The following is a 21,580-nucleotide window of genomic DNA, read 5'->3' on the forward strand; positions in this document are numbered from 1 at the left end:
ACCATATAAACCGATCCCGGATACCCTGATTTGACTTCTTGAACCGCTAGAGGCATCAATTTTCATCTGATTTGGCTAAAATTTGGAACAAAGACGAGTTCGAAATTCCAACATCCATGGCAAGTATGATCCTAATCGGTCTACAAAGAGATATAGTCCAATATAAATCTATCGCCGGATTTGAATTCTTGAGCCCTCAGAAGCCTCAATTTTCATCCGATTTGTCTGAAATTTGGAACTCTCAACACCAGAGCCAAGTATGATTTGAATCGGTGTATAAGCATATATAGTCCCCTGATCTCCCTATTTGACTTCTTCAGCCCTTCTAGGGCTCAATTTTCATCTGATTTGGCAAAAATTTGGAACAAAGACTAGAGTTACGACTTCCAACATCCATAGCAAGTATGATCCGAATAGGTCTACATAGAGATATAGCCCCCATATAAACCGATCCCCGGATATGAATTCTTGAGCCCTTGGAACCCTCAATTTTCTTCCGATTTGTCTGAAATTCGGAACAAAGACTTGAGTTATGACTTTCAACATCCGTGCCAAGTACGATTTGGATCGGTCTATAAACACATATAGCCCCCATATAAACCGATCCCCGGATTGGACTTCTTCAGCCCTTCGAGGGCTCAATTTTCATCTGATTTGGCAAACATTTGGAACAAAGACTAGAGTTACGACTTCCAACATCCATAGCAAGTATGATCCGAATCGGTCTACATAGAGATATAGCCCCCATATAAACCGATCCCCGGATATGAATTCATGAGCCCTTAGAACTCTCAATTTTCTTCCGAATTGTCTGAAATTCGGAACAAAGACATGAGTTATGGCTTTCAACATCCGTGCCAAGTATGATTTGAATCGGTCTATAAACACATGTAGCCCCCATATAAACCGTTCCCCGGATTTGAGCCCTTAGAAGCTTCGATTTCCATCCGGTTTGTCGGAAATTTGGAACAAAGACTTGAGTTATGGCTTTCAACATCCGTGCCAAGTACGATTTGGATTGGTCTATAAACAGATATAGCCCCCATATAAACTGATCTCCGGATTTGAATTCTTAAGCCCTTAGAAGCCTAAATTTTCATCCGATTTGTCTGAAATTCGGAACAAAGACTTGAGTTATGACATCCGTGCCAAGTATAATATAAACAGATATAGCCCCATATAAACCGATCCCCGGATTGGACTTCTTCAGCTCTTCGAAGCCTAAATTTTCACCTGTTTTGGTTGTAATTTGACCCAAAAGCCTATTTTATGACTTACTAAGTTTTATACAAATACAAACTCGTTATTGTTCTCAGTGTAACCCAAGTAAATAAATTTTTTGTTCCACCAACTCAAACCCCTCTTCCAAGTATTTATTATTAATTACAATGATTGCTGTGATGGGTTCTCAAATGCAATGGAGTATGCCTTCTGCCTATGAACAACAACAGACAATACCACAATCCGGGATATAGCCAACATGTTGCCTAGCTGGCTGTTTCGTATTGGCAATCATGATGAGAGTATGGTGAAGTTGAGGAAGATAATAGTGATTCTGCTGTTATTTGCTATTCCTAGGTACTCGAATTGTTTTGCTCAAATACACATAAATAATTTCATATTATTTCACTGAATTGATAATGAGTTCTAGGGTATTATCCTCCACTGGTATGTAGTATTATTGGCAAGGGTGGTGTTGGAGTTGGTGTTGTTGCTGCTGCAGCAATGCCACCCGTAGGCAAGGTGCCCGCCATGTGTTGTGTTCTCTACCATTTTCTCTCATCCACATATCATCATACTTTAGCCATCAAAAGCATTCTTTCTCAGTGTAATTATGCCAAGCAATGAAATTGCAAATATTCTCATTTTTTTCATATTCTTAAACTGTACAAAAAAAAAAAACTCCAAGACGGTTATGAAAGAAGCAATACTAAATATTTTAAAATACGTTGTGGTGTTGGGCCATTATATTTGGCCAAGTGAAGCATGCAAAATAATAGGTTTAGTAATGAGAATATTTAATGAAGATCAACAATCTTCCAAACACTTGCTAATCAACAATATTGTAATATTGTAAAGGGGCTAAGCTGGTGTTGCGAGTTTTAAATTTGATTACTGTTGAACTAGGTGTGCATAAAATAAATATAAATTCTTAGAAATTCTGAATTATATGTAATTTTTAATTGGATTTCCATAAGAACTAAAATTGGAAACTAAGACCAGTAAATGTGTAATAATAATAGTATTGAGGTTCAAGAAGTAGTAGTCTTGGTATATGTAGTTAAAAAAAACTATCAAGCTTTAAAATGAAGAGCATTTTTGGTCATAGAAGGGTTAAATTTTAAGTTAGACTTTTGCGTCCTAGATCTCGTCATAGATCTTATATTGCAATAGGTCTTCCCATTTATCTTCCGAAAAGCAAAGAAAGAGTTTTTTATAGATGAAAATTTTTTGAAAGTAGCACTTTTGTAGCCATTGAAGCGGAAGGCACAGTGTTGAAATTTTAATTTTCTTACCAAATGCTGACACTCTTTCAGTGTGAAAATGCTTTGCAGTTTTGTTAAGGTTAATAGAATAAAGAGCTCCAGCCGTTAGTTAAAAAGCATTTGCAAGGCCATACCAGCTGATGTTGAGTCTTTTTACTAGCAGATGTTTAAAAGAGGATAAATTTTCGCGTACATTATAATTTTTCGGTGTTTTACATATATTGAAGAGGTTTCCTGGCTTGAGGAGCGATACACAACCATTTCTTGACATACCCTTTTTCCTGTATTGAAGTAGGAACAGGTTCTCAGTATGTATTTCCTAATTAAGAAACAACCGAGATAGTCAACAGCGGCTGCTGTCTCAAATCCTGGTGAATTTGGTGAATAAAGAACAGGGATCAGAGTTGATGAATAACATAAGCGGATTACCTGCAAATCATCATCTCATTTACCCAATCCAAATTGACCAGCCAATCCATTCTCTCTGAAACAGCAACTCCCAGATATTTCACGAGCGCTACGTTCCTGATGCTAGCTCCGCCAGATCGAATCATGAGTGGACGATTTCGCATCAAGATGTACTACTCCGCAACGTCAACACCAACATGTTCGCGCACAATGCCCATGACAAACTCACCGTGAGATTCTAGCGCAAGTCTGGAATTTACTTCAACCAGGATGAGCAGGTCATCCGCATATGCACTACTGATTTCGAAGGACTGAGTGAGACGTCCCAGCAGAGGATCTATCAAAATGTTCCATATATATGGAGCACAGATGGACCCCTGAGGGCAGCCCCACTGAACACCCTTACAAACCGTATCTCTAGCACCAACCATGCAAGTTATTCTATCACAGAAGTAACTACGCCAGAGAGAAAGTTCCCGACAACCTATTTCGTCTAATTTCGTGAGTACAATACGCCATGAGAGGTAATCAAAATATGCCAAAGACATATTTGGCGTTCGACTCTCTCACACAGTTCTGCACATGGATCCAGGCATCCACAGTGCTCTTTTCATCCCGAAAGCCGAAGAGGACTTTCCTAAATCTTGTTACCATTTTCCACTCCAATACTTTTGCAAGCACGAGAGAAACGATCTTGGATTGCTCCTAAGCTAAGAAAAGAAGGCCACCGTGGCGCAAAGGTTGGCATGTCCGCCTATGATTCTGAACGCCCGACTTCGAATCCTGGCAAAAACATCAGAAAAACGTCCAGCTGTGGTTATCCCACCTAATTCTGGCGACATTTGTATGTAATACTATGCCATGTAAAAACTTCTCCGCAAAGATGTGTTGTACTGCGGCATATCGTTCGGACTCGGCTATAAAAAGGAGCTTAAACTTGAATCGGAAATGTTAATGGGAAAATTTACAATTTGCAAAATGGCCATTAGAGTTTTAATAGTCAGGACGGTGAGGTTAGAATCGGTCATGGAGTGTAAGTAATGGCACGATCAGCATCGCTTAGATGACAGGCTCTAGAAGAGTAAAGATGAATAAAAGGGCTGACGATTTGGCTGTGAGGGCCAGTAGACTTGGTGAATGCGAAGCCTTTCAAGACGACGCTGTTCGAGTTAAGAGCGTAGGCGACGAAAGCGCATATAAGACTGTAGGGCAGGGAAACGGTTGGTAGGACGACGAGGGTAATTCTGAGGGGAAGTACGAAGTAGGTCATTTTGACTGTCGGTATCATTCGAGACGCATAGGACTATGAGGACACTTATGCAGAATAAGTCACAGGGCATGTGGGAAGAATGATAAGACGTTGAAGCATTTCCTTAGCCATTGCGTCGCTTACGCGGTTAACGGACTCCGAGAAATGATACGAGACTTTTGGGCTTGAAGTGCCGAACAATTTTGGAGCAAAAAAAACTTGCTGATCTAATTAAATAGGACATTCAAAACTTATGAAACATTTGTAATAAAAGTATTCTGTTATCAAAAAATTGCTTAATACTAAATGTCCCATGAGCATTCCATTAAGAAACAGCGGATACTTCTCTCATATCAATGAGTGCAGTCCGATTAAAGTTAAACCTCAATGATAAGGGGCCTCCGTTTTTATGCCGAGTCTGAACGGCGTACTGCATAGCGACACCACTTGGTAGAGAAGTTATAACATGGCAACATACCTCACAAATGTAGCCAACATTAGTAAGGGGATAGCCATCACTGATCTGATGTTCACATCGGGATTTAAAGCCAGGCATTCAGCGTCAGAGGGGGACATACTAACCTCGGCTCCACGGTGGCATCCAGAAAAGAATCAAAAAAGTAATGGCGAAAAATATGTAATTTTAACTGTTTGAAACGAACATAGTTCCAGCCATTACACGAAATTCCTGATTAAGGCTTCTTTGAGGTTGGTTTCGAGTATTTAGATCGCATAAGGAACCGATCACTGGCTAAGGTGTATGTCAATATTACCAAATAGCCGACTTACATTGGCTCAACACAAAAGAGTGGGTTTTCAGCTATTATCTTTTTGCGGTGTATGGTGCGGTGTATGGGCTGGTGTCAACATTGGACCGTACTTCTTCAAAGATGATTCGAATCGTAACGTAACTGTGAATGGTGAGTGCTACGGTGAGATGATATCTAACTTTTTTTTTTTTGCTCAAAATGCAAGAGCTTGACTTGACTTCAGCAAGACGGTGCCACAGCACGCGTTACGATGGACTTATTGAGAGGCGAGTTCGCAGAACATTTTATTTCGCGTTTGGGACTAGTCAATTGGCTGCCTAGATCGTGCAATTTAACTCCTTTAGACTATTTTTATGGGGCTATGTTAAAGCTCATGTCTATATATGCAAGCCCGCTTCAATTAACGTATTGGAAGACAAAATTGAAGCATTTATTCGTGAGATACCGTTCCAAATGTTGGAAAAGATATGCCAAAATTAGACAAAGCGGATGAACCATTTGAGGCGCAATCACGATCAACGTTTGCACGAAATAATCTTCAAACATTAAATAATATGGACCGTACTATCGATTCAAATAAAGATTTCATGCATTTTCCTTTTTTTAAAAAAACTGTCCTATTGCTCTTAAAGAATCAACCGATATTAACGAAATTCTTAAAAAAAAAAAAATCGATGTTTTTATACTCTCCACCATTGGATGGGGGAATACCATCGAAATATTTGTCTAAGACCCCATAAAATTCATATATTCTTGATCGCCATGACATTTTATGTGGATCTGGCCATGTTTGTCAGTTTATCCATCTGTCTGTCTAACTACCGAAGAAGGAAAGCTAGGCGCTTGAAATTTTGCATACATTTTTCCAATCAGTATTAATCGGTTGGGATTGTAAATGAGCCATAACGGTCCATGTTTTGATATAGCTGCAATAAAAACATATCTTGGTTCTTGATTTCTTTAGCCTCTAGACAGCGCAATGCTTATTCGATTTAGGTGAAATTTTGTATGAAGTGTGCATCTATGCGAAGCATGGTTAAAATCGGTCCATAACTTGATGTAGCTTTCATATAAACCCATCTCGGATTTTGATTTCTCGAACAGCTAGAGAGCGCAATTTTATCCGATTTGGCTAAAACTTTTCATGAAGACTTTTGTTTTCACTTCCAAAAACTATGCCAAGTACTGTCAAAATCTGTTCATAACCTGATATAGCTCCCATATAAAATGATTTCCCGATTATACTTCTTTCTGTCATGAAAAATGTAAACCTGAAAAACCTTATTTTCACAAGGATATGAACTCAATGCTTCCACTCTTGTTGGCTAGGTGGTAGGTGGCAATATGACATTTCACCTTTAATTGAAATTCTTTATACAAGTAAATAAACTAATGAACACAAAACCAGTTATGAAGCAAAAATAAATTTTAATTGAATGATTAATTAACAAAAATCTGTATGTTTGGTATATATAAAATATTACCATTAAACATTTTTTATTTCTCTAAATTATTGTTTCTTTTTTTATAACAATTTGCAATATAATTGGGGAGGAAAGCATTTATTGCTGTTATAATTGTTGATCATTTTTATTTGTTTATTTAATTTTTTCGTTGTTGCTGTTAATATCGTTAATATATGCATGCATGTACTGCGAGTATATTCAGTAACTAATAAATTAGGGATATTAACATTTCAACTTTTGAAAAAAAAACACAGTTTAATACGCTTATAACCGATAAATGAACAAACAATGAGACTCACCGATGGACGGACAGTGATGGAAAGACAGACACATAGCCGGTTGTATGGATGAATGACTGTCTTAATTTTTATTGGAGAAAAAAAATCCAAGTTAACGTTGATTGGTTGGTTTGCTTATTAAGATTGCTGCTCATTTTTAGTATATTTTTTTTCTTTTTTTTTTTGTTACCCATACTAGCACAGTATAGTATCGTGATTTCTTTTCTATAATAAAAACTAAAATAATCACCATCTGAATAAATATGTCTCAACTGAGATATGAGTTTGTATGTAAGCAAACATGTTATTTGTTTATTTCTTCTTTTTTTTCGTCAGTTTCCTAGTATTTGTTTAAGTCGTTGCTTGAGCAGGGGGGGAGGGAGAGTCCACTTTTTATGGCATTTCATATATGCGCCATCTATTCGAGAGTACCTTTTAATCTGTTGTAGCCATATTTTGCTCATTATAATAACTCAACTTTAATAATGTTCACTTCGCTCTATCTTTTATGGATACACTTAGAAAAATGAAAACTTTGTGTGAAGATTTCTCAACTAACTAGTAACCCTCAATTTGGATGCAATTGTAGTGATACCTTTAACAAAATCAAAAAAAAAAAAAATACAAACGTGCTAAGTTCGGCCGGGCCGAATCTTATATACCCTCCACCATGGATCGCATTTGTCGAGTTCTTTTCCCGGCAGCTTTTCTTAGGCAATACCAGTAAGAAAAGGCAAAAGTCGGGCGTTGCCGACTTTATAATACCCTACACCTACACCATAAATACAAAAGTGGGACTAAATACAAAAGTGGGACTAATTCTGAACCAATTTTGATGGACCTCGGCGGATGTATTCAGATAAGTTATTGAAATTTCGAGCAAAGCAAATGTTCAAAATGTTATAATTACGGTTGACAAATGACGGGAGATGGGAGCTAAATCGGAATCGATTTCGATCAAACTTTATGGATATTGTGGAAATCGTCGAGGAAAGCGTTGAACAAAATTTTTTGGAAGATTAGTCAATAAATGCGCTTGCAGTGGGTCTAGGAGTGAAAATCGGGCGATATATAATTATGTGAGCTATACCTAAATCTGAACAGATTTCTATGAATTTCACCAGTAATATCGAGAGTCATATGAAAATCCTTCCTGCAAAATTCCGAGAGAATCGGTTAACAAATAACCATTTTATTACTGTATTACTGCAAATCGGACGAACATATATATGGGAGCTATATCCAAATCTGAACCGATTTCTATAAAATTCACCAGTAATATCGAGAGTCATAAGAAAATCCATTCTGCCAAATTTCGAGAGAATCGGTTAACAAATGACAATTTTATTGCAGTATTACTGCAAATCGGACGAACATATATATGGGAGCTATATCCAAATCTGAATCGATTTCACCTAAATTCACCCGTTATATTGGTAGTCGAAAGAAAATCCTTTCTGCCACATTTCGGGAGGATCGGTTGACAAATGACCATTTTATTGCTGTATTACTGCAAATCGGACGAACATATATATGGGAGCTGTATCCAAATCTGAATTGATTTCTACTAAATTCACCAGTTATATTGGGAGTCACAAGAAAATCCTTTCTGCCAAATTTCGGGAGAATCGGTTAACAAATAACCATTTTATTACTGTATTACTGCAAATCGGACGAACATATATATGGGAGCTATATCTTAATCTGAACCGATTTCTATGAAATTCACCCGTTATATTGGTAGTCGAAAGAAAATCCTTCCTGCCAAATTTCGAGAGAATCGGTTAACAAATGACTATTTTATTGGATTATTACTGCAAATCGGACAAACATGTATATGGAAGCTATATCCAAATCTGAACCGATTTTTTCCAATTTCAATAGGCTTCGTCTCTAGGCCGAAAAACATGCCCATACCAAATTTGAAGACGGTCGGATGAAAATTGCGACCTGTAGTTTGTACATAAATTAACATGGACAGACGGACAGACAAACGGACGGACAAACGGACGGACAGACAGACTGACTGACAGACAGACGGACATAGCTAAATTGAATCAGAAAGTGATTCTGAGTCGATCGGTATATTTTTCACTGGGTCTATCTCTCTTCCTTTTGGGTGTTACAAACTAATTCATTAATTTATAATATCCTGTACCACAGTAGTGGTGTAGGTTATAAAAAGGATACAAGAAAAGATTTGCTCGGCTATTAGAGCGATATCAAGATAGGGTCCGGTTCAGACCACATTTAAATTATATATTGGCGACCTGTGTAAAATGTTACCCAATTCGAATAAGAATTGCGCCCATTGGGGGTTCAAGTAGTAAAATAGAGAGATCGATTTTTATGGGAACTGTATCAAGCTATAGACCGATTCAGACCATAGTAAACATGATTGTTGATGGTCATGAGAGGATCCGTCATACAAATCATACAAATACAAATTTCATTCAAATCGGATAAGAATTGCGCCCTCTAGATGCTCAAGAAGTCAAGTCCCCAGATCGGTTTATATGGCAGCTATATCAAAACATGGACCGATATGACTCTTTTACAATCCCAACTGACCTACACTAATAAAAAGTATTTGTGCAAAATTTCAAGCGGCTAGCTTTACTCCTTCGAAAGTGAGCGTGCTTTCGACAGACAGACGGACGGACGGACATGGCTAAATTGACATAAAATGTCACGAAGTAGCCAAATCTGGAGATCGGTTTATATGGCGGCTATAAATATTTATGAACCTGTCTGGATGGGACTTTACGTGAGTGGAGGAGGCCATAAGTGTTTTTCACGTACCAAATTTTAACCACATTTTTCACTTAACAAATTTCTTCACGTACCAAATTCTAGCCACAAACTCAGGCTTCTGGTAGCTTAAGAGATCAAATCCGGGCAATATCAGTTTATGGACCGATTTTTATCATACGTAACGCAGATTTTGGAAGCCATAACACAAGTCCTTTTGTCGAATTTCAGCCAATGAACGAATGAAATTTTAGGCTTTTAGGGGCTCAAGTAGTCAAATCCGGGGGATCCATTTATATGGGGGCTATCTCTGGTTATGGATCGATTCGGATCATTTCAAAACAGAAACTTTTCTGCCAAATTTTAGCCAACTTAGGAGAAAATTGGGATTTCTACGGCTCAAGAAGTTAAATCCGTGGATCGGTTTATGTGCGGTCTATATCAGCTAATAATCCTATTCGGATCATACTTGACACAGATGTTGGAAGCCATAACACAAGTCCTTGTGCCAAATTTCAGCCGAATCGAATGAAAATTAATGCTATTAGGAGCTCAAGTATTTAAATCCGGTGATCGGTTGATATGGGGACTATATATCAGTTTATTACCGATTTTGATCATACTTGGTAGGGATATTGAAAGTCAAAACAGAAGTCCTTCTTCCAAATTTCGGATGGAAATTGAGGATTCTAGGGGCTCAAGAAGTCAAATCGGGCGATTGGTCTATATCATTTTAAAATCCGATTCGAATCATGCTTCCCGTATGGTTGAAAACCGTAATACAAGTCCTCGTGCCAAATTTCAGCCAAATTGGATGGAAATTGAGGCGTCGAGGGTCTTAAGAAACCAAAACCGAGGTTCGGTTTGTATGGAGGTTTTATACAACTGCACCGATATGTCCAATTTGCAATCCCCAACGACCTACATCAAGCGGTTAGCTTTACGCGATCGGGCGCTAATGTGATTTCGACACACACAGAAAAGGTCGGACGAACATGGATAAATCGACTCAGAATATTGAGACGATCAAAAATATATGTATACTTTATGGAGTCGCAGATCAATATTTCTGGGTATTATAAAGGGAATGACTAAAAAGTATGCCCCCCCATCCAATGGAAGTGTGTATAAAAAACTTGTTTTTGGAAAATGGATTGTTCACCGTGTACCCAACATAGAGTTTCATTTCAGCCTTTAACAGACTTTTGAGGGGCTCACAGACACACACCTTCAAATTTCCAACTCTCTCATAGATCTTAAGCTTAACAAAGACAATTAAATTTATGAACACAAAGCTTTGTGTTTTTTGTTGTTGAGATTTTCAAAATGAAAAACCAGAAAAGCCAAAGCAACACCAACAACAGCAGCAGCAGGCAAATTATTGTTCCTCCTTAGAAGGTGTTGTTGCTTTGGTTGTTGTCGTGAAATAGAGACGCTAAAATAAATAATAACAAATAAAATGATATAAAATAAAATAACAACAATGGCAACAATATCATGAAATGTTTTACTAACCCAAAACTAAGCAAGTTGAAGCCATACGAACTACCACCACAGCGATATATGTGAGAGAGCGAACAACTATCTCTAAAAATTATGAATAATGTTTAGTGGCCATAAGCAGCCAGTAACAATAAAGGCTTGGAATTAGGGACAGTGTTAGGAATCATACTTAATGAGGAAATGTTGGCATACTGCGAGGTGGTCGACTTAACAATGAAAACGAAACAATGAACTATTGGGTTGCCCAAAAAGTAATTGCGGATTTTTTAAAAGAAAGTAAATGAATTTTTAATAAAACTTAGAATGAACTTTTATCGAATATACTTTTTTACACTCTTTTTCTAAAGCAAGCTAAAAGTAACAGCTGATAACTGGCAGAAGAAAGAATGCAATTACAGAGTCACAAGCTGTGAAAAAATTTGTCAACGCCGACCATATGAAAAATCCGCAATTACTTTTTGGGCAACCCAATATAATATGAGCTATCAGGCTTTAAAGCCAATTTTTCTGTCTGCTACTTTTGCGATGGGTTGTGAAGCTTAGTTAAGAGGAGAAAATGTTTCTCTAACTGAAGAGGCAAAACTCCTGGGTGTTTTGCTGCACTGGAGACTGAACTTGAAATCTACGATTTTGGAACGGCAAGAAAGGCAACTTTTCCCCTATACACCAAGAAAAGGATCATCTACAAGTTATGAATCTAATCCGTGTGTCATGCACAGCCTGAATATTGATTTTGTCATGCCCATGTATAATGCTATATGATGTTGTAGTCTGGTGGACAGCGTTTCAAAAATCCATCTATTGATCAACTTCATAGCCGCAGTGAGCAAAAAACTGAAAACTAATGCCCATTAACGTCTGTCCTCTGATTTCCTTGTCCGATTTTGAAAAAGTTGCATATCTTAATTATTTAGATCAACTTTTGTTCTGTTATTTAGATCCACTTCTGTTACCAGGTGTATCGTAGTCCCAATCGGCTCTATCTGGAATAGTGATACAGTACTTCTTATCAAAAAGCGGCTTAGGCTGGGTATAATCCACACTGCCTGGAACATCGGATATTGTATCAAGGATAACACAGTGTCCGTAGCCGCCACAGGACCAATGATAAAGCTCCCTTAACCTCATGGCAGTGGTCGCCGCAATTTGTCTGGCCTCAATGTCCATGATGAATTAAGTTCAGTGCATCAGATGGTGTCGTCCTCAGTGCGGTTGTGATGCAGAAACAAGCCATCCTTTGGATCCGGTTAAGTATAGAGCAGTAGGTGGACTTTTGAAGCGCCGTCCACCAGACCGCAACACCATATAGCATTATAGGTCTGACAACTGCAATCCAAACAATATGGGAAACATTTTTGTTTAATTTTTTTTGGATATAAAAAAATTGCTGGCTTTCGACAGAACATGACCTCATATGACGGACAAATTCACGCGATGGTCTCCGTGAGTTGGATCGACCACTGTTCTTCTGATCGGACATAACAATTATGGATCACTATAGAAGTATAGCTTTCCCAAGTCATAACCTATCAGCATTTTTTCTTATTTCTCCACACTGTATCTCTCTCACCACCACCACCGCCAATCAGTTGACGGTAAACAAACTAAATTTTAACACTCGACTGCTTGAGGTATGATAAAGTCATGGCAGGCAACACCATACCGCACAACACTGGTTGAGCAGTATGTGTCCACATATAAATATCTCCAGCAAGCCAAGGCACAATGAATGAATGCTGGCTAGATGAGGGTCTTAAAGGCGGCTCTTTTTTTTTTAGTCAACAAAAGTTCAGATGACAAAGTTGTTATAAGCGAGCGACAGAGCGAGCGAGCAAGCAAGCAGTATGAGCATAGGCAAACTTAAGTAAGCCTGGACATTTGCTTCAACGAAATGTCTGAACGAACTAACGACGTGACTTTGATGTTTGAAGTCAGATTAACCAAGAGAAGAGCTTTGTAGTTTGCTTTGCTTTTGTTATTATTGCTGATATTTTGTTGCCAAAATAAAAATAAAAACAACAACTAAGTAGAACCGCACCAAAAAACAAAATGCAAAACACAAAACTCCTGAAGAGACCGCTCTCATCTTTAATGAGTTAGAAAGAAAGAAATTATTAATCAACTGAAGATATGGTTTATAAGAAATCATTTGAGTTTGTCAAAAGTCAAAAAGGTTGGGTAGTTATCTTAAAGATTTTATTTCTCAACTCTGAACTGAACAAATATATCAGTCTCGGTGGGGGGGAAAACTAAGGCATTTAGGTTCATAGAGCCTGTGATGTGATTGGCTGGAAGATTGAACATTGAAGATTGAAGTTGCTGATGGGAGGTTAATTTTTAGGAAAATCAAATCATTAGAACATTGCCGAATGATTAGAGGAGATTATCAAGAATCAAAAGAAGTGTAAATGCAAATTTGCCCATGAACATTCCACAAAGGAACAGGAAAAAATTTCTTACATATCAATGAGTGCTGCCCGATTCAAGTTTAAGTTCAATGATAAGGGGCCTACTTTTTATAGCCGAGTCCTTCATTGGGGAAAAGTTTCTACATGGCAAAGTACCTAACAAATGTTGCCAGCATTAGGAATGAATTAGTTTGAGAGACTAGGAACTAGCCTACACATTCTAGGGATACTGGAATCTGTGGGTATGACTCTAGCGACATGTATGCTAAGTTTTCAGGACCCGGCCCGAAGGACAACGAATGTAAGATGGTCACAAAGAGGGGGCTTTGAGCATTCCAAAACTATGAGGCCTAGTTATACACTACACCACCACTGTGGTACAGATGTCGCCAGCATTAGGAGGGGATTAGCTTGAGAGACTAGGAACTTCCCCACACATTCCAGGGATACTGGAATCTGTGGGTATGACTCTAGCGACATGTATGCTAAGTTTTCAGGACCAGGCCCGAAGGACAACGAATGTAAGATGGCCACAAAGGGCAGGCTGTGAGCATTCCAAAACTATGAGGCCTAGTTATACCGTAAACCACCACCGTGGTTCAGGGTATTTTAGATTTGTGAATTTGTTTGCAACGCAACGATAAGTATACCGATCGACTCAGAATCACTTTTTTGAATCGATTTTGCCATGTCCCACTGTGAGTCCATGTATTCTTGTAATCAAAGTGCAGGTAGTATTGGTTGTTCAATCATCAAGAAATTTTGCACATATCACTCTTTTGGCCCAAGGACAAACGCTATTGTTTTTGATAAAAATCGGTTCAGATTTAGATATAGCTCCCATATATATCGCCCAGTTTACACTTAAATTGCCGTAGTAAGGACAATTTTCAACCGATCTGCACAAAATTGGCCACGGATTGTTTTGTTACTGATTTTAACATATCTGCAAATTTTCATCCAAATCGGTTCAGATTTAGATATAGCTCCCATATATATGTATCGCCCGATTTGCATTTAAATGGCCTCAGTAAGGAAAATTTTCAACCGATCTGCACAAAATTGGCCACGGATTGTTTTGTTACTGATCTTAACATATCAGCAAATTTTCATCCAAATCGGTTCAGATTTAGATATAGCTACCATATATATATCTCGCCCGATTTGCACTTAAATGGCCGCAGTAGCTAGAATTTTCAACCGATCTGCACAAAATTGGCCACGGATTGTTTTGTTACTGATTTTAACATATCTGCAAATTTTCATCGAAATCGGTTCAGATTTAGATATAGCTCCCATATATATGTATCGCCCGATTTGCACTTAAATGGCCGTAGCAGCTAAAATTTTCAACCGATCTACACAAAATTTGGCACGGCTTGTTTTGCTACCGATTTTAACATTTTTGCAAAATTTCATCAAAATCGATTCAGATTTAGATATAGCTCCCATATATATGTATCGCCCGATTTGCACTTAAATGGCCTCAGTAAGGACAATTTTCAACCGATCTTCACAAAATTGGCCACGGATTGTTTTGTTACTGATTTTAACATGTCTGCAAATTTTCATCAAAATCGGTTCAGATTTAGATATAGCTCCCATATATAAATCTCGCCCGATTTGCACTTAAATGGCCGTAGCAGCTAAAATTTTCAACCTATCTACACAAAATTTGCCACGGATTGTTGTTTGCACTTAAATGGCCGCAATGGCTACAATTTTCAACCAATCTGTACAAAATTTGGCATGGACTGTTTCTGGATGGCTCAACGGTTGAAACTAGGAGGCATCTTCCTTCTTCTGTTCCTATGGTATCATAATGGACGAAAAGTTCTTAGTGAATCTGATAACAGACCAACCTAACCTAGGAAGGGGATAACCACCACTGAACATTTTTATACCCACCACCGAAGGATGGGGGTATATTTTTTTGTCCATAGGCAGGTTAGGTTCGAGGATGGGCTATATCAGACTATATCTTGATAGAGCCCCCATATAGACCGATCTGCCGATTTAAGGTCTAAGGCCCATAAAAACCACATTAATTATCCGATTTTGCTGAAATTTGAGACAGTGAGTTGTGTTAGGCTAGTCGACATCCTTTTCAATTTGGCCTAGATCGGTTCAGACTGAATATAGCTGCCATATAGACCGATCTCCCCATATAAGGTGTGGGATCTATAAAAGTCGCAATTATTGTCCAATTTCTCTGAAATTTTGGACAGTGAGTTATGTTAGGCCCTTTGACATCCTTCTTCAATTTGGGCCAGATCGGTACATCGGTATCGATTTAAGGTTTTGGGCCCATTAAAGGGCCATTTATTGTCCGATGTCGCTTAAATTTGGGACAGTGAGTTAAGTTAGGCCCCTCTATATCTTTCTGCAAAATATCACAGATCGCTCCAGATTTGGATATAGCTGCCATATAGACCGATTTCTCGATTAAAGTTCTTGGGCCCATAAAATGTGCGTTTATTGTCCGATTTTGACGAAATTTGGGACAGTGAGTTGTGTTAGGCTCTTCGATATTCTTCTTCAATTTGGCTCAGATCGGTTCAGATTTGAATGTAGCTGCCATATAGTCCGATCTCTCGATTTAAGGTCTTGGGCCCATAAAAGGGGCATTTATTGTCCGATGTCGCTTAAATTTGGGACAGTGAGTTAAGATAGGCCCCTCTATATCTTTCTGCTAAATATCACAGATCGGTCCAGATTTGGATATAGCTGCCATATAGACCGATCTCTCGATTAAAGTTCTTGGGCCTATAAAAGGCGCGTTTATTGTCCGATTTTGACGAAATTTGGGACAGTGAGTTGTGTTAGGCTTTTCGACATTCTTCTTCAATTTGGCTCAGATCGGTTCAGATTTGGATATAGCTACCATATAGTCCGATCTCTCGATTTAAGGTCTTGGGCCCATAAAAGGGGCATTTATTGTCCCATTTCGCCAAAATTTTGAGACCGTTAGTTTTGTTAGGCCCTTCGGAATCTTTTTTCAATTTAACCCAGATCGGTCCAGATTTGGATATAGCTGCCATATAGTCCGATCTCTCGATTTAAGGTCTTGGGCCCATAAAAGGTTAGGCTTTTCGACATTCTTCTTCAATTTGGCTCAGATCGGTTCAGATAGCTGCCAAATAGTCCGATTTCTCGATTTAAGGTCTTGGGCCCATAAAAGGTTAGGCTTTTCGACATCCTTCTTCAATTTGGGCCAGATCGGTACATCGGTATCGATTTAAGGTTTTGGGCCCATTAAAGGGGCATTTATTGTCCCATTTCGCCAAACTTATGAGACCGTGAGTTTTGTTAGGCCCTTCGGAATTTTTTTTTCAATTTGACCCTGATCAGTCCAGATTTGGATATAGCTGCCATATAGACCGATCTCTCAATTTAAGGTCCCATAAAAGGCTTATTTATTGTCCGATTTCGCCAAAATTTGAGACCGTGAGTTATGTTAGGCCCTTCGGAATTTTTTTTTCAATTTAATTCTGATCGGTCCAGATTTGGATATAGCTGCCATACAGACCGAACTCTCGGTTTAAGGTCTTTGGGCCCATAAAAGGCGCACCTATTGTTCGATTTCGCCAAAATTTGAGACCGTGAGTTGTGTTAGGCCCATCGATGTCCTTCTTGAAGGCTGCCGAGATCGGTCTATATTAGGATTTAGCTGCCATATAGACCAATCCCTCGATTTGAGCTCTTCGCCCTTTAAAAGGCGCATTTATTTCCCGAGTTCGCTGAAATTTGCACAGTGAGTTATGTTAGGCATTTCGACATCCGTGTCCTATATGGTTCAGATTGGTCCATTTTTGGATATAGCTGCCAAAAAGCCAATATTGAACCAAAAATGTTGTCCAAATCTGTCAATATTTCGATGCAAATGCTTTTCACCGGATTATGACTATAGGTGACTCACATATATAGTCGAGGTGGTGGGTATCCAAAGTTCGGCCCGGCCGAACTTAATACCTTATTACTTGTCTCTGACTCGAACCCAAGCGTTCAGGGTCCTCAGGCGGACATGCTTACCACTGCGCTGCAGTGGCCTCTAATCAAAAGGAGAAGGTTGTTGAAACTTCGCTCATTCTATATAGACAGCCATTTAATCTAATATAGAAGCATTTTCTTTCATGTTGATAGATAAGCATCTACAAGCGAACTCCATCAAATTCAGCAAACTGTTTTATTAGTTTTGTTTTTGTCAATTTACATTCTTTTATTCCATTAGGTAATTAAAAAAATATCCATCACTTTCCCGCTTCTTTTTTATTTTTATTATTTTTTTTTTTGTAAATAAAAAAAACTTATATAATAATTATACTTTGAATGCCATAAATTTTCATTTCCAGTTTATTTGACAAAGTGATCATGTCTTTATTTTGTTACCAAAATGTGTGATAGTCAATGTACCAGAACCGCAGCAACTGACATAAAGTCCGTCCAACAGACCATCGAAACAATTGAATTGTATCTACATGAGCGTACTCTGGTGTTGTTCGAACTGCTGTAGTTTTTTTGTTTTATTTTACACTTCAAAAATGTTGTTCCTATTTATTTGTCCGCGTCATTGGGGCAATGCGGTAATGGCATTATGTTGAAAATGCAAATTTAATTTAATTGAATTCAATTGAGTCACCCAGCGAATGAAGGGACAACAATCACCCCAATGAGACTGCCAGCCTGGCTGGCTGGCTGGGTGTCTGTCTGGGGTCTGTATTGGTTCCATTCGATGATTATTTGAACGAACGTAAAAGAAGCGGAAGACCTTTGTTGATTGACTTTTTATGGCGATCATTTCGTATAGCGTATATCGAGCTACTGACTGCCCGACTGGCCATGGCTGAATGCACAGCACAGTTGCCACTGTCGCTGGTGAACCACCACACCACACATAAACATGGCTTTAACATCCGGTCTGTTTTGTTAAATGATCAAACTCTGATCACTTGTAGGTCTAAGCATAGAAGACAAACGACTGACTCCCTGTTTCTGAACTACCACCTCACTCTTCGGTGTACTTTCTGTTTGAAGTGTGAATTTTTTGGCCAAAGTCGTCGCATTTTGGTATCTGTTGTGGCACTGTTGGTCTGTGTCGGACTGGTCTGGCCTGCTGCTGCTGCTGCAATGTATTGTTGATTGATTTGGTTTGTTAACAATTAAGAATTGTTATTTGGTGTGAAATTTCACACCGCAATGCATAAATGATTTTAATTTCTGTCCAATGTTAGTATTATCTTCAAAGAAGAAACATTGCAGCAGTATGAGAGGGTCTTCAGTGAAGCTTGAACTTCTTTCTAAGGCACTAAAGCGGGGGAGTAGTACTTATGCAAAGCAATGCTTGGCGTACTTCAAACTTAAACTTTATGCAGAAAGGTTAAGGTTGAAAAAATAGTACTTTTTATCCAAGAAGTTTTTTTGACAAATAAACTGAAACAAAAGAAATCATATCAAATGTTAGATGGAAATCAATCCGTTTCTAAAAAAGGAAGATTATGAGCTAAAACTTTGCATACATTAAATTTTTGTCGCAGATGGGCTATATATTACTAAATCTTGATATAAACTCCGTATAGACCGATCTTCCTATATAAAGGTTTATGCCAAAAAAAAGGGCATGATATCCCAATTTGGAATCTTATATTCAATGATATCTGAAAACATAATTATGATGTCGATTTATTGGGTTAAGTAACTGGGGAAACTCCCCACTAGAAGCCCGCCGAGCGGGCATGGCCACCGATCGAGACAATGTGACACTTAAATAAAAGGTATTGGGCAGTAGATTACGAATCTGACAATAACCAGTAAGGAAGGACAAAAGTCGGGCCGTGCCGACTGTATAATACCCTACACCTACCATATAAGTACAATGTGGGAGCTATATCCAATTCTGAACCAATGTTGATGGACTTCGGCGGGCGTTTTCGGATGGGTTATTAAATTTTGAGCAAATATATTCCAACTGTAATAACTACGGTTCACAAAAAAACAACAATATTTCAAATTATCCAAAATCTCACGAACATATCTATGGGAGCTTTATCTAATTCTCAACCGATTTGGAGCAAACTTCTCAGATAATGTGGTAGTTGTCGGGGAAAGCGTTTTGCAACATTTTGGCAAAATTTATCAAATAATGCCCTTGCGGTGGCTCTTGGAGTGGAAATCGGGCGATATACATATATGACAGCTATATTTAAATCTGAACCGATTTGTATGAAATCCACCAGTAATGTCGAGAGTCATAAAAAAATCCTTCCTGTCAAATTTTGAAAGAATTGGTTAACGAATGAGCACTTTAATGCAATATTTCTCAAAATCTGACGATCATATATATGGAAGCTATATCTAAATCTTAACCGATTTCGAAACAAACTTCTCAAATAATGTGGTAGTCGTCGGAGAAAGCGTTGTGCAAAGTTTTGGCAAGATTGCTCGAGAAATGTGTTTGCAGTAGCTGTAGGAGCAAAAATCGGGCTATATGAGAGATATATCTAAATCTGAACCGATTTTCATGAAACTCACCATTTATGTCGAGAGTCGTACGAACATATATATGGGAGCTTTATATCAAAATCTGAACCGATTTCGAGCAAACTCTATAGACTTTGTGGAAGTCATCGAGGAAAGGGTCTTGCAAAATTTTGGCAAGATGGGTCAATAAATGTGCTTACAATGGCTGTAAGAGTGAAAATCGGGCGATATATATATATATATATATATGAGAGCTATATATAAACCTGAACCGATTTCTATGAAATTCACAACTAATGTCGAGAGTTACAAGAATATCTTTCCTGCCAAATTTCGAGCGAATCGGTTAACATTTTTTTCCAATTTCAATAGGCATCGTCTCTATGCCGAAAAACATGCCTGTACCAAATTTACTGTGTCAAATTTCAGGGAATGCGGATTATAAATGCGCTTCTTACGGGGCTAAGACTTTAAATCGCGAGATCGGTCTATATGGCAGCTATATTCAAATCTTATCCGTTCTGGGCCAAATTAAAGAGGGATGTCGAAATCGGACAATAAATGCGTCTTTTGTGGGTCCAATACCTTAAATTAAAGAAACGGTCTATATAGCAGTTATATCCAAATCTGGACCGATCGGGACCAAATTGAAGAATTATGTCGAGTGGCCTAACAGAACTCATTGTCCCAAATTTCAGAAAAATCGGATAATAATTGTGTTTTTTATGGGTCTAAGACCTTAAATCGGCGGATCGGTCTATATGGGGGCTATATCTAGATGTAGCCCGAAATAGCCTATCTTCAAACTTAACCAGCCTATGAACAAAAAAAGAATCTGTGCAAAGTTTCAGCTCAATATCTCTATTTCTAAAGACTGTAGAGTGATTTGATTTGGAGTTGAGCGCGCTTGCCTCGACTCCGAACCGATTCCGGCTTAAAAGTCCGAACCTGGATGGGAGTCGAGGTCTAGACTCCGCAGCCTTGGTCTGAACGACGTGCTGCTATACGACACTTCTTCGAACCAAATTAGTAGATTGCTGAATAATTCACAAATGTCGCCTGCATTGAAGATAAACACCGCTGAAAATTATTTTATGTTCGGGTCGGGATTTGAGTACAGGCCTTCAGATGAGCCAACCAAATCGACAGCTAGGCGGTCACAGCGAAAGCTTTTGAAGGTGTCTGCCCACTAATGTGCCTCTATTGGTACACTGGAAGTGATTTTTCTTTTTTTTGCGTATTTTTGAGGTATTCACTAGCGCGCTTTATTAGATTCTTAAACGCATTGCTTGGTTTGGCTACGTTTGGTGATCTCTTGCCGAAAGTAAGAAAATTCGTCCCTCCTTTTAGGTTTCAGACTTAGGGATTCCCACTAGTCATACCTTCTACTAGGTTCAGTAGCTCTACTATCAGTGCGTTCATCGTGTATGAGCCCTTCCAGCAAAAGCGCCCGCCTTACCATTTCCTAAAATAAAATATTTTTCTCAAGTAACCATTTCATCCTGAGCTTGAAGTTAATTGTGGAACTTTTGGCATTCGCCATGCACTTCGATTTTACCGTTTTTGAATTCAAGGCCCTGGACAACACCACAAACGTTCCATTAAAAAACTTCTCTAATATCATTTTTTGAAGAGTCGACCGGAGTCGAGTTTTTGAGGTAGTAGAAGTCGAAGTCGGACTATTAAGCCGAAGTTTCAGACGTACACTGTGTACATAAAACTTCAGTTCCCAGAACGGAAAATCTTTTGCCGGTTTTCGATTGTGGCTGTAGTAACGGCATATA

Source organism: Stomoxys calcitrans, chromosome 4 (assembly GCF_963082655.1).
Source record: "Stomoxys calcitrans chromosome 4, idStoCalc2.1, whole genome shotgun sequence".
NCBI lineage: Eukaryota > Metazoa > Arthropoda > Insecta > Diptera > Muscidae > Stomoxys > Stomoxys calcitrans.